The sequence below is a fragment of the Bos indicus x Bos taurus genome, chromosome 10 (assembly GCF_003369695.1).
Source record: "Bos indicus x Bos taurus breed Angus x Brahman F1 hybrid chromosome 10, Bos_hybrid_MaternalHap_v2.0, whole genome shotgun sequence".
Lineage (NCBI taxonomy): Eukaryota > Metazoa > Chordata > Mammalia > Artiodactyla > Bovidae > Bos > Bos indicus x Bos taurus.
The window spans coordinates 53981708-53996766 of NC_040085.1; the positions used below are offsets into that span (position 1 = coordinate 53981708).

General features: G+C 40.7%; 1 protein-coding gene across 3 annotated transcripts in view; it reads left to right on the forward strand.

Annotated features, from left to right (window-relative positions):
* The first annotated feature begins 3040 nt into the window (after window positions 1-3040).
* Window positions 3041-15059, forward strand: part of ATP8B4 (ATPase phospholipid transporting 8B4 (putative)) — a 292569-nt gene continuing 280550 nt past the window's right edge. Inside the window, exons 1-2 of one of the 3 annotated variants that reach the window (XM_027554043.1) lie at window positions 7635-7723; window positions 8501-8666. The gene's annotated coding sequence lies outside the window, so the exon portion shown is untranslated. Of the gene's footprint in view, window positions 3250-7634; window positions 7724-8500; window positions 8667-15059 lie in introns of those variants that run through there. The other 2 variants (XM_027554041.1, XM_027554042.1) reach the window with 2 other exon arrangements.

The following is a 15059-nucleotide window of genomic DNA, read 5'->3' on the forward strand; positions in this document are numbered from 1 at the left end:
TGGATGTTTTTTAAATATAGCTTGAACATGTGGAAATTCTTGGTTCACGTACTATTGGAGCCTGGCATGGAGAATTTTGAGCATTACTTTGCTAACGTGTGAGATGAATGCAATTGTGCGGTAGTTTAAACATTCTTTGGCATTACCTTTCTTTAGGATTGGAATGAAAACTGACTTTTTCCAATCCCGTGGCCACTGTTGAGTTGTCCAAATTTTCTGGCATATTGAGTGCAGCACTTCTTAACATCATCTTTTAGGATTTGAAATAGCTCAACTGGAATTCTGTCACCTCCACTATGTTTGTAGTGATTCTTCCTAAGGCCTATTTGACTCTAGACGGCAGGATATCTGGCTCTAGGTGAGTGATCACACCATCGTGGTTATCCATGTCATTAAGATCTTTTTTGTATAGTTCTTCCGTGTATTCTTGCCACCTCTTCTTAATATCTTCTGCTTCTGTTAGGTCCATACTGTTTCTGTCCATGATTGTACCCATCTTTGCATAAAATGTTCCCTTGCTATCTCTAATTTTCTTGAAGCGATCTCTAGTATTTCCCATTCTGTTATTTTCCGCTATTTCTTTGCACTGATCACTGAGGAATTCTTTCTTTTCTCTTCCTTGCTATTCTTTGGAACTCTGCATTCAAATGAGTATATCTTTCCTTTTCTCCTTTGCCTTTTACTTCTCTTCTTTTCTCAGCTATTTGTAAGGCCTCCTATAGACAACCATTTTGCCTTTTTGCATTTCTTTTTCATGGGGATGGTCTTGATCATTGCCTCCTGTACAGTGTCATGAACCTCTGTTCATAGTTCTTCACGCACTCATGCACATCTAATTGCTTGAATCTATTGGTCACTTCCACCATATAAATGTAAGGGATTTGATTTAGGTCATACCTAAATGTCCTAGTGGTTTTCCCTGCTTTCTTCAATTTAAGTCTGAATTTAGCAATAAGGAGCTCATGCTTTGAGGCACAGTCAGCTCCCGGCCTTGTTTTTGCTGACTGTATAGAGCTTCTCCATCTTTGACTGCAAAGAATATAATTAATCTGATTTCAGTGTTGACCATCTGGTGATGTCCATGTGTAGAGTCTTCTCTTGTGTTGTTGGAAGAGGGTGTTTGCTGGGACCAGTGCGTTCTCTTGGCAAAACTCTATTAGCCTTGCCCTGCTTCATTTTGTACTCCAAGGCCAAACTTGTCTGTTACTTGAGATATGTCTGGATTTCCTACTTTTGCATTCCAGTCCCCTGTGATGAAAAGGACATATTTTTGGGGTGTTAGTTCTAGAAGGTCGTGTAGGTCTTCATAGAACCATTCAACTTCAGTTTCTTCAGGCTTAGTTGTTGGGGCATAGACTTGGAATACTGTGATATTGAATGGTTTGTGTTGGAAATGAACAGAGATCATTCTGTCATTTTTGAGATTGCACCCAAGTACTGCATTTTGGACTCTTTTGTTGACTATGATGGCTACTCCATTTCTTCTAAGGGATTCTTGCCCACAGTAGTAGATATAATGGTCTCTGAATTAAATTCGCCCATGCCAGTCCATTTTAGTTCACTGATTCCTAAAATGTCGATGTTCACTCTTGCCATTTCTTATTTGACCACTTCCAATCTACCTTGATTCATGAACCTAACATTCCAGGTTCCTATGAAGTATTGTTCTTTACGGCATTGGACTTTACTTCCATAGCTGGGTGTTATTTTTGCTTTTGGTTCATCTCTCCATTCTTTCTGGAGTTGTTTCTTCAGTAGCATATTGGGCACCTACTGACCTGGGAAGTTCGTCTTTCCATGTTATATCTTTTTGCCTTTTCATACTGTTCATGGGGTTCTCAAGGCAAGATATTGAAGTGGTTTGCCATTCCCTCCTCCAGTGGACCACGTTTTGTCAGAACTGTCCACCATGACCTGTGCATCTTGGGTTGCCCTACATGGCATGTCTTTTAGTTTCATTGAGTTAGACAGTTCTTTGATCCATGTGATCAGTTTGGTTAGTTTTCTCTGATTGTGGTTTTTATTCTGTTTCCGTTGATTCAAGAAATCTCTCCTTTCTTTGTGACTGTGGAGCACTGGCATGGAAAGGCCCTCCCTTCTCTCTGATCTGGCTTTCAGTGGAAAGTTGAGGGCTCAGTGTCATGTTGTTTGAGAAGAGAGTTGACACAGGGGATCAACTTGCTCTGGTTAGAGAGAGATGATTAAAATATATTTGGCTTCAGTCCTTAACTGCAAATCTGTTGTAACTTCTGGAAACCCCATCAATGGCTTTAGATATATTGAAAAGTAGCCCTAATCCTTTCAAAATAGACATGGACCAAAATATTTTGTTTTTATCTAATCCCATGTTAAAAACCAGAACACTCTTAAGAAAAAAAAGCACAACAACCAGAACCTTCTCTAAGCAATTCTAAACTAAGAAGTTTAAATCTGTTTCCATGTGCATTTGTTCTTCAGCATCCTTAGGGTTAATGGTTTGCTTCCTCTGAGCTGAAATTAAGGATGTTGGGGGAAAAAGAAGTCCTTGCTCTGCATGTTACATGTTGCTTGAATGTGCTTAGCTTTCATCCATAAGAGAGTTGAAGTTCCCTTCTAATGATTTTTTAAAAAAACTGACATTGCTAATTCCTTCAACTCTGGCAAAAACAGGTAGGAACTAACTCCAAAGATATTTACTTATCTCCCTCAGTTGAGGGTTGATAAAAGTTTGATAATTCGAAGCCATGGTGACCCCTTTCCTTATCTGCTTATGTTCTTCTGAACTCTTGATTCATACAGAAAAAGCAATCCTGGGGAAGCCAGCCTCTAGGGAGCTCCCTTTTGTTTTTCCAAGATTAACCAGTTCTGCCCTGGGAGTAGTAACAGGCAACTCTTCCAGGAGAAACTCTTCTGGGCTTTTGGTATGTTGCCAAGGACCGTTTTTTGCTCCCTCTGTGCTTCACTGGTAGTGAGGCTGCTTCCCTGCAACTCCTTCCTCCTTTTCTGATGAGATGCTACTTCTGATCTACCCTCGAGCAGCTTCCGGTAGTGGTAAGCGGCCAAGAGTGTTTTTCCGGGAGTTGATCTCAGATTTTCAAGAATGTCCCCTAGAGACCCAGTTTGTTTTCTATGTAATTACTAGAGCTTTCAGAATAGCCTGGCTTTTCTCATTGTTCTCACTGATATGGTCACGGAATGGGTACCTGTTTGATCTTGCTGCATTGCTGGGAAATCTCCCTTTTGTGGGGAGAGGCTTAGGTCCAGGCTGAGGTGAGTCTGGGGAGCACTGAAGGGTTGCTGGGACCAAGAGAGAGTTAGCTCTGCCTCCTTTGGTGCTTTTTGTTTCTCTTCTCTGGGTTACTCTTTTGTTTTTATTTTCTGTGTGTTGAAGTTTAGCAAACAGTCATTTTTCTCCTCTCATTAAAGAATAATTTTGGGGGGAAGTTAGTTGGATTTGGAAAATAGGACATTTTCTTTTTTTCCTTTGAAGTTCAAATGTTGATTCTGTTAGCATCATCTATTACATGGCTAGTGGAGAAGCGTCAGTGCAGCATTTTTTCTTGGTTTCTGGATACTTGTCACTTCCTTTGACCACAGTTGGTTTTAGATTTTTTTTTCCCCCAGAGGGCTCATAACTGATGCACCTATTCAAGATATTGTTCATTTTATGATCAATTCTTCCTTTGGACATAAACAGTTTGTCACTAAAGTCTCCCTCTAAGGCATAAGGGGTAGATACGTTTCTAGTACTGAGATTTCTCTGAACAGAGAAATGGATTCTTCTAGTTGTTTTGTTGATAGACATGAGGGAGTCTCATTTTCTTAGTTAACAATGAGCTGTTTTGAAGAAAAAAGAGATGAGTGAGAAACATTAAATAGAAGCTGAAAACTTATCATAAGGAGGTGAGGAGATAGGGTATCATGTATGGGATTACCAACACCTGTGTTCAAGACCAGCCACCTTACCTGTGTCGTTCCCTGCCTGCCTTTACAGCGGAATGTAAATTCAGAGGGATTTTGAGACCTATATTTGTCTGTCTTGTGTTTTTATATTGTTTCATCATCATGATGCATCTTTTAAAAATGAGGAGCCAAGTGATTTTTTTGTGTTGTTGGAGGATTTTTTTATGCTCAGAAGGATTTTATTTTTTTCTTACATGATACATTAGAAATTTTCATTTAGTAGGAAAAAGAAACTTAACCTATTGTTTCAAATAAGAAACTGTTACTGTCCTTGAAATAAAACTTCTTAATGTATGTATACTAGATGGTTACAGAGCATGTATAGGAATCAGATGCTAGTATTTGCTTTCAGGATTTCTCAAGAGATGTCAAGGAAAATACTGTAACCTCAAAATGCTCCATGTTTGTAGCGCATGCCTCAAGTCTTACTTCTCGGCAATATTGACAAATAATATTCTAATTAAATGTTAAATATAAACACTAAGTATTAATCATTGTATTTTTGGAAACGGTCCTTCCTTAATTTGAGGCCACCTTTTTCTTTTCTCCCCTTCTTCACTCAGTGTTAGTTTGCTGAGCACCTGCCTACCCTCCACCAGCCTGTGCTGGATGCCCTGAAGAAGAGGGTGTAGGAGGAAAACTACAGCATTTTGTTTCCGTGTATCTTTCTCAGAACCTTCTTTTGATGTTGGGTGTTCCCTAGGACCTTGTCCTCGTCCTCTCCCTGACTCATCCTCACCCGCTGGCCTCTCCTCACTTCTCTTCGTTCTTCTTTCTGAATGAGATCATTCATCCCCCATGACTTCAGTGCTTCCTTATATGTTGATGATTCCAAGTCTACAAATCGGTCTCTTCTCTTTTGTGCTGAGGATATTTTCAGTGATCAAGAGGCGTTTCAAGCCTAGTGTGCTCAAAGTGAACTTAACTATTGCCGCACCTCAATTCCTGCTCCTGCTCCCCTACCTTCTCCTTTCACTGCTCTGTTGTCATTTTCATTAGTTATCCTCTCTTGTCCTGAGCCAAAAGCTCAGAAGTCATCCCAGATTCTTTCTTGTTTTGCGCCCCAGCATATGGACCATTTTTAACATTTGTCAACTTGAACTGCAGACACATTTCTAGAATCCAACTCCATTGCCTGTTGTCATTATCCCCCATCTCTTGCCATTCCTGTTCTTGGCTGTGAGAGTAAAACCTTCCTAAAAACTCTGTCAGCTTGCACTCACACAGAGGGACATGAGGAAGCAATGACAGTGAACAAAGGAGCCTAGATTCTAAGCATACCTTTCTGCAGAGAGAACACTTCTGCCTCCCCAATACCTGAGGATCTATCAGGATCTTGACTGTAACAATGTCCTGTGTCAGTTCATCTATCAAATGGGAGAACAACAGTTCCTGCCCATAATATTTTGGTGAGGATTAAATGAGAGGTTACATTTAACAAGTGCTTAGCATGAGGCTAGGTACTTAGTAGATGGGAGTGATGATGCTGACAATGATGACTTCTTTCAGACTCCATCTCTTACCTATCTTGCCAGCCCCCTCACACCACACTCCTCCATGCTCCCTGTAATCTGGTTCCATGACTGTCACTGCTCCCTTTCACAATACTTGGTCTTTCCACTTGCTGTTCTTTTTGCCTGTACTTACCTTGTTTTATTGAGCAAACTCAGGACTTGACTGGGAATTACCATGTGTGAGATCATAGCTGACTCTGCAAAGCAGGCTTGGTGACTCCCTTTCCTCTGTCTCCATGGTTCTCAGTCCCTTCTTCTGACATAGACCTGCAATATTGAACTTTCTATGTTTATGATCTCATCTACCCCAGACTCCTGGCTTTTGAAGAAATGATCCTTGCCTCCCTCTACCCAGCCCAAGTTTGATGTAGAACAGGTGTCTGATAAGTGTTGGATGACTGAATGTCAGTAGAGATACTCTCAAATTTGATAGGAGGTTTTCTACATATATAGAGTTAAGGATATAGTTAAGAAAAATTAAAGTAATAGCTTTCCTTTCTTGAGTGTTTAACTTTGTATCAAGAGGCACTGTGCTAATTTTTTTTTTTTTTTTTACAGGCATGACCTCAGTTTGTTAAATGATCCCATGAGTTAGCTGATTGTCTCTGTTTACAGATGAGAAAACCAGGGCTTAGAATGGAGGGGAACTTGCTGGAAGGAGAGAACTAACAGGATCAAACCTGGTCCTCTGGCTCTAGGCTAATGGAGAAGGGGAAAGAAGAAGGGGAAAGAAGAAGCCGGGGGAGGCATGTTTGATAGAGAAAGGGCAGGATGAGGAAAAGGTTTTGAAAATGCACAAGAGAGGCAGTGAGAGCAGATGAGGAAAGGATGAGAAAGGAAAGAGAAAAGGAAACTGTTGGAAAATAAGCAGGACATAAACAAGAGGAAAAAGGAAGCAGGGTTCCCACCACTTTAGTATTCTGTGGCTGGGTAACAGCTGCACGCCTAACAGAATATAAACAGACTTCAGTGTCGACATAATAACTCACAACACCATCAATCTGATATATATTATATGGGAAATAAAATACTTTATTGTTGAGGCATGGTAATTAGATATAATTGGTAGGCAGTTTATACATTTGGCTGTGCTAACCATCACTTTGACAAACACATACACAGACTGGCTTAAATTTTTTTACTTTTATTTTTTCCCAGTATCTTTGCTCTGCAAGCACTATGGGTGCTGGCAGTTGTCACTGACACCAAATATGATGAGAACATTATCTGTACCTCCTACTCTCACTTCATAGTCAAAGCTGCACACATGTAGGACTGAGGCCTGGGCTTATTCTTTACTTTATCCATCGTTGTTCTAACCTCCCAAGGCTGAGATTTCCCTTTTGGACCAAAAATATCCCTTCCCTGGAGTCTCAGAGATGTGCTCCCTCCCTGACCCCATCCCTTAGAGGCCCAGAGCAGGGGGAATATTCTTGGGCTGATAGGCAGTGTTGCCAGCATATATGATTGCAAGGCTACCATGTCCAGAGGTGGGAGGACTCGCTGAAGCTTTGCTTTTGAGCTTCTGGGAACCTAGGGCCAGAGGGAGAATAGGGGCAGGGGCAGGACCAGAGAAGGTGGACAGCAGAGGAGGAAAGAAGGGGCTAACTCCCTAATCCTGCCATCCCACTTCCCATCCTTAGGCCCCCACTATTGCTCAAGTTGGAGAAGGCAGTGGCACCCCACTCCAGCACTCTTGCCTGGAAAATCTCATGGACGGAGGAGCCTGGTGGGCCGCAGTCCATGGGGTCGCTAAGAGTTGGACAAGACTCAGCGACTTCACTTTCACTTTTCCCTTTCATGCATTGGAGAAGGAAATGGCAACCGACTCCAGTGTTCTTGCCTGGAGAATCCCAGGGACGGGGGAGCCTTGTGGGCTGCCGTCTATGGGGTTGCACAGAGTTGGACACGACTGAAGCGACTTAGCAGCAGCAGCAGCATTGCTCAAGCAGAGGGGTTCTCCCGCTCACCTAAGCCTCAGCCCTCCCCTCTCTCTTGGTGGATTAGTCTTCAGAAAGGAGGTGGGTTGGGTTAGAAGGCAAGTGGCTTAGTGAGAAAATGAAAGAGAAGGAAACAGGGAAAGGAAACTGAGAGAGTGAAAGCAGAGAAAAGGGGAGGGAGTAGGAGGAGAGAAGACAGATGGGGAGGAAGGAAGGAGGGGGAGGGATCACATTTTTATGGAGTGAGCTGTATATTCTCGCTACAGCCCTGGGAGGAAGGCATTATTTCTTCTTTTTTACAGATTCGGAGAGTGAGTCTTAGGAAGGGTAAGTGACCTGGTCAAAGTGACGCTAGATAGAAAGTGGCTGAGCTCGGATTGGGGTCTGCTCTCCAGAAAGTGTCTCCTGTTCAGGACATGCCTCCCAAGAGGAAGAGGAGGCAGAGCTGGGGAGAAAGGGAGGCAAGAACAGAATGGAGACAGGAGAACAGACGGGTGGGGGGGCTAGAGACCTCACAGGGGTGAGGGCTGAGTCGGGCTCCTTGAAGCTCTCTGGGGTCTTGTTGCTGAGTCCTGACAACTGGAGAGGATGCACTGCTCAAAGGATGTAGAGGATCCTCCTCGGGCACACCCCTGTTCCTCCCTTGACCCTGAGATGAAGCCAGGCTGAGGGTGCTCCCTGGCAGCACTCTGGCGAGAAAGGAGAGCGGCCAGGAATCTGCTTGCCCTACTCTCCTGGCTTCAGCTGCTCCTCCTGTCCCTTCTCCAACTGCTCCACCCCTTCCTTTCCCCTTTCTTTTCCAGTCTCCTCTGATTCCTTTGTCTTGCTATCCCCTTTCCTCATATTTTCATTCTCTCTTCCCACTGGTTTTATTCCCTCAATTTATCGCTATGGCCCTGGATCCCCACTGTAAATACATCTTCTCTTTAAAGCCTCATTACCCAGTTGCAGTTACCTCCTTTGCTGCAGAATGTCTTACAGGAGTTACACTTACTGTCCTCATTTTATCCTAATGTTTATTTAGACATTTTGACAGAGGAAGTTCAGAGGACTGCCTTCAAGATAGCTATATAATGAGCTTCCTTTTCCCATTGACCTGTCCAGGTATGTTCTGAGGCTTAGACAGCTTACCTGCCCTGGATTCTGTAATGCTGGTGGAAAAAGCAGGAATCCAAGGTCAGTTTCTTTGACTCCAAAAGACAAGCTTGCAGCTACCACATCCTGCTGCCCCTTGAGCAGATCAGCTGGCCCTGCCCTTGGTGGCCTGTTGGTGAGTTCATTATGGCCAGGGTGGGTCATTTGTCCTGTATACTTTAGGCCATAAGTCAACAGCATACCAAAAACAGATCTACATTTCTGGGGCAGAGTAATATAGCTCAGGAGACAGATGATCTAGACAGATGAACCACAATTTATTAATTGAAAATGTACAATGTAACTGTCAGGAGGACCAGAATGTTCACTTCAGCATGCATGGCTAGTGTATTCTTTCCCTGTAGGCAGACTTCTGTGGGAAAGCAAGTTATCATCAGCAGGTTACTTGGTGATTGTGGAATTGGAGCAAGGGGAATTAACTATAATAACCTGATTGTTGAATGGCCTCCGATCTTTAAAGAGAAACTCCATTTTAATCCTTTACTTAAAGTGTTGAGTCACCTGTACCCTAGTGTACCCATTTTAATTGTAAAGTAAGGACCTCTGTGAGGAATCATAATATGACCCGTACGCCCCCTTATGCAGACAGCTGCTTGAGTAGCATTTCCAACTTGGATGTCTTTTTATGGCCCTTAATCTCAAGGTATCTGAAATCAACTTCTTATTTTCCCTAAACAAACTGGAATTTTCTTTTGACTTTGCCATTTTTTTTCTATTAGAAGAATTAAATTTTCTGACCAAGATTCAAAACCTGAACTTGAAATTAAAAAAAAAAGAAATCAAATTCTTCATGCAAGCATCACTCTCAATCTTTTCCAAAAGAGTACTCACATAAATGAATTAATATAGGTAAAGTGCCTAGCTATTATTTGGGTTACATTTCTCTCTCTTCCTACTTTCCCCAGACCTGTCTTTATTATAAAAATCCAGCAAGACTTTGACACATGAAAACCACCATCTTAACCCCTTGCATGAGATGAAGGCAAGGGTAAGATAAAACCTATTCAGCGACTTACCTTCTTCCACTTCTTCTGCTTTGGGTGATTTCAAAAAAGGAACAATGTTTTTATGTAAATAATGTTTGCTTTAACACTTGTAAATGGTTGAATTTCAAAATCCTAAACTATATTTTATTTTAGCAAATCCTTCTTTATCACTTTTTTTTTTTTTCAGTCTATTTCCTTAGACTCTCACTGATCTGAAAGTTCAGTAGAAGATGGCTTTTTCTTTTCTCTAACATCAGTGAGTGTCAGCTGGGGTATTTTGGTGAATTGATAAATATAAGACAATAAAAGAACTAAATTTTACTTCCTCAAATTTACACTAGGATCTGATATATTACTATGAATACTCCATTAGATCTATCTGGGTTGCTGTTATTATAAAGAAAAGATTAGATTGGAGGAAACGTGGACTTGAAATCTTAATTTTTGTTATAACCACATGTTTTAGAGGGTAAAAACACTTGGATAAGATCATTAATAAGGAACAATTTTCACAAACCTCAGAGAAGTGTTTAATTCATACAACAGTGATTATATTATCACTCTGCATTAAATATGAAATAGAGCATATTTTCTACAAAGGCAAAAATGACTAAATTAAAAAAGATTCATTATATTAAAAAGTTTTAAAGATATTTTGGAAGGTGTTATTAGAGAAATTAAAAGCATTGAAATAATTGTAAGGCTTAAAGGTAATTTTAGAAAGGATATGGTTTTGCTTTATGCTTAATTGTCTGGGGATTTTAAAATGAAAAGTGCTTGTAGGAAGGTCTAAAATAAGAGATGGAAGGGGTTACATGGATATTTTCTCTTTAGTTACCTTTGTATTGCACAAATATATATTAAGTTCATCCTGTGTACTGGCTATCTGTTAGTGCTAATCCCTCAAAGCAATCTAGCAAACCAAGAAGGAGAAAGGAAGAAAATGTTGGCCAGTGGCCAGTACTCCTAATAACTTCCTGAGAGATTAAATTTCTTCTTCTAGCCTGCATTCTCATTGGCACCTGTCAGGGTGGAGAGTCCCTTTTGCCATCCTGCTTAAAGAACTGTTCTTCCTTTTACCTGCTCGAGGGACTCTGAGCTCGTGAAAACAGAATATGTTAACTTAGTCTCCAGAGAGTTTTCAAGCCCTAACAAGTTGACTTAGAACTTTCTGATGAGCCTTAAAACCCATTGGCCAGATGGGGCCATCAGATCGAGGTGTCATTGTCACTGAATCCATTCATCCTTTCCTATGTCCACATTTTGTATCTGTTGTGAAATTTTGTTGGAACAAAAATAGCTCCTCATGGATAAAAACCTACTTTTGTCCATGTTTTTCTCACAGAAAGTCTTTTCCTCAAAAAAAAAAAAAAAAATCCTTTTTGTGCATCTTCTTTTAGAGTCAGGGTGCTTCCTCTTGCCCTTCTCCTCCCAGAGATTTGCAAATTTCCTTCTCCTTTCTCATGCTATTCAGTTTGCCTGCAACACTCTTCCTATTGCTAACCAAACACTTCTCATTCTTTGAGGTTCTTCCTAGGTTGGAGGTGGGGTTACACAGGAGAATAGAAACCAGCCAGAGAGAGAGTGGCCAAGAAAGCCACAAAGTTCCCAGTTTGGGAGAATCTAAAACTGTCTTGAACTTGGAGTTGGGGTCTAGGAAGAGAGAGTTGCTAAAAGGAAAATGCCTTTAGTATCAGGAAGCTCTTACTTCATTCCTCATAGAAACTGAGAAATTCATTCTTTCATTTAGCAGACATTTATTGAGCACTGCTGCATGCCAGTCATGCATTTAATACGGAAGATACAACTATGGTCTGGACAGATCAGTTCTCTGCCCCACTGGAGTTTGTAGACTAAGGGAAAAACAGCTAATGTGATAGGCAAATAAATTCTAGAATTATAGGGGCTCTGAGATGATAAGTTCTTGATTCTATGGGAGCACATAGGAAGTGGTCTATCTCTGATTTGGGGAGCCAGGGGAGAACTCCTATAAGTGCTTAGGAGTGCAGTTTGAGTTGATATTGAAAAGATAGGTACAAATTAGTCAGGTGTAAGGATTGACCATGGGTATTAGATTATGACTGACAGAGGAAAGAACATGAATCATGGCCCTCAAATGGAAAAAGCTGAGTTGAGTGTTTCTGTAGTATAGACATGAGAGGGTGTGAGGAGGAATGGGGACTGTAAGGAGAGTGATGAGAAATCAGAGTAGAAAGACTAGCAGGGTCCAGGTTGCAGAGGGGCCACGGAATCACGTGGAATTTGATCTTTTTATTTTTTTAAGGCCAATAGGAGGTGATTAAAAGGTTTTAAGTAGGTGTGTGACATAATGCTGTTTAACTTTTATCAATATCACTCTGGCTTCAGTGAGGACCCAAGTCTATGGGTGGTCAGGGCTGGAACAGGGAAACCTATTAATGAAGGAATGCAGGGGAAAGCAGTAACCGGTCAGCCCGCCTGTCCTGGAGGCGTCTGCTGCCTAGGGCTGGGCACAGTGAGGGGAGGGGAGGATTGTTTTAGGCAGCCTTGTAGCAGTTCGTAGAAGGCATTGGAAGAGGAACAGAAGAGTTATTGATGGGTCATATTGGAGGACCTCTCTTGGCTTCTCACAGCATCCAGCAGTAGTAACCTCATCTTCATGTTGGATTCATCAATATTAGTGACTTGTTCCTGGAAAAGCAGTGGGTCTTAGAAAGTGTTAATGGCCCTACATGTCAGGGACACCTTGCGGTGGGTGTTATTCCCTCAGCACTGCTGAGGCTATGGCTTTTCCTGGCTGTAGTGAATGGGAACTTATAAATCTAGGTGCACAACAGGGAGAAATGCTGATGGTTCAGGCTTTTTAGATTCTAGAAATTGATAGTGGAGAAATAGGTGTTGATGAAATTCCTCTGCATCCTCCTTTCTTGTAACTGCTAAGCCATAAGCATTGCTCTTCCTCTTTTCTGGTCTCTAGTTGAGTGACCAGCTTCTTCTTTCGTGGGTGTTTAATGCATCCTGCCACACCACATCTTTGAGCACAAACAAACAAGTCATTTCTCTTGCTAACCTAGGGAATATGAATTCAGAAGCTCTCCTTACTGTCATGTGTTTGCAGAGGTGTCTGAGTTCATGTCCATGGTCTACGGGGCTGACGTTGTTTGCCCTTTATTTATTCGTTCTAAATCCTTAATGGAGTTTGCCATATGAAAAAATTGAGACCACATGTAGGGGAAAAAATGAAACATAATATTATTCTGCCCCCTATTTATTTCTAAATAATTTTATTTTTTCTTCCAATTTTATTGAGAAGTAATGGACATATAGTGCTGTGTAAGTTTAAGGTGTATAGCATGACTGGACCTACATCGTGAAATGATTACCAAAATAAGTTTAATGAACACCCATAATTTCATATAGATAAATTATTTTTGTTGTGATGAGAACTCATAGGATTTACCCTCTTAATGACTTTTGTATGTAACATACACTACTGTTACATTGATCATGGTTGCGCTTTACATGCCTAGTACTTATCTTCTGACTGGAAGTTTGTATGTTTTAATCACCTTCATCCAATTCCCCCCCTTCCCACCCCTTGTCTGTGGTAATAACAAATCTGATCTCTTTTTCTATGAGTTTGTTACTTGTTTTTTGAGGTGTAATTAACCTATAACACTATAGTAGTTCCTGGTACACAACACAGTGATTCAATATTTCTATACAAAGTGATCACCAGGATAAGTCTCGTTACCATCTGTCACCATGCAGAGATATTATGTTAATAGTACTATGTGCCCCACACAGTGCATCTCATTCTCATGGTTCATTTGTTTAGTCACTGGAAGTTTACACTTCTTAATCTCCCTATTTCACTCGTTCTCCTTCCCCCTGTCTCCCCATCCCTGCAACCACCTGTTTGTTCTCTGTATATGTGTTTCTGTTTTGTTTTATTTATCCATTTGTTTTGTTTTTTAGATTCCACGTATAAGTGAAACCATACAGTGTTTGTCTTTCTGTTCTTTCACTTAGCATAATGCCCTCCAGGTCCATCTGTGTCATCAAAACTGACAAGATTTCTTTTTTTTATGGCTGAACAGTATTTAATTGTTTATATACACCACACCTGTATCCATTCATCTATCAGTGGGTACTTAGGTTGCTTCCATATCTTGGCTATTTGCTTCCATATCTTGGCTATTGTAAATACTACTGTGATGAACATGGGGGTGCTTAATGTCCTTTTGAGTTAGTATTTTTATTTGGAAAAATACCCCAAAGTGAAATTGCTGGATCTTATGGTAGTTCTACTTTTACTTTTTTGAGGAATCTCCATATTGTTTTCCATAGTGCAAGTTCATAAGAAAACTCTTTTCTCTGCATCCTTGCCAACACTTTCTATGTGTCATCATTTTGATAATAGCCATCTGACATGTGTGAAGTGGTGTCTCATTGTAGTTTTTAAAAAATTTAGTTGATTTGTAATGTAATTTTTACAGTATAGCAAAGTCCAGTTTTATATATATACACATATACACATTCTTTCTTATATTCTTTTCTGTTATGGTTTATCACAGGATATTGAGTATAGTTCTCTATATGCCTGCCAATGCAGGAGACATAAGAAAGTCGGTTTGATCCCTGAGTTGGGAAGATCCCCTGGAGGAGGGCATGGCAACTCACTCTAGTATTCTTGCCTGGACAATCCTGTGGACAGAGGAGCCTGGCAGGCTACAGTCCATGGGGTCACAGAGAGTTGGACATGACAAGTGGCTTAGCTGGCACACATACTGTAGGATCTTGTTTATCTATTGTGTATATAATAGCTTGCTCTGCTGACTTCAAATTCCCAATCCATCTCTCGTCAACTCCCTTCCCCACTGGCAACCACAAGCTTGATTTTTATATCTGTGAGTCTGTTTCTTAGCTAAGTTCGTTTGTATCATATTTTAGATTCCACATATACATGGTATTATGTTATTTGTCTTTCTCTTTCTAATTTAGTTAATATGATACTCTCTGGATCCATCCATGTTGTGGCAAATGACATTCTTTTTTATGACTGAGTAGTATTCCATTGTATGTATTATGTGTGTGTGTATACACACACACACACACACACACACAGTGCATCTTCTTTATCCATTCATTTTTCAGTGAACATTTAGGTAATTTCCCTATGTCTTGGCTATTGTCAGTGTTGCTGCAATGAACATTGGGGTGCATCTCATTGTAGTTTTGTTTTGTATTACTCTGCTGATTAGTGATGTTGAGCATCTTTCTTATGTATCCATTTGCCATCCATATGTATTTTTTGGAAAAATGTCTCTTTGGGTCTTCTGATCATTTTTTAATGGGGTTGGGTTTTTTTTTTTTGATGTTGAGTTGTACGAGTTCTTTTTTTTTAAATTTTATTTTATTTTTAAACTTTACAATATTGTATTAGTTTTGCCAAATATTGAATCCGCCACAGGTATACATGTGTTCCCCATCCTTAACCCTCCTCCCTCCTCCCTCCCCATACCATCCCTCTGGGTCGTCCC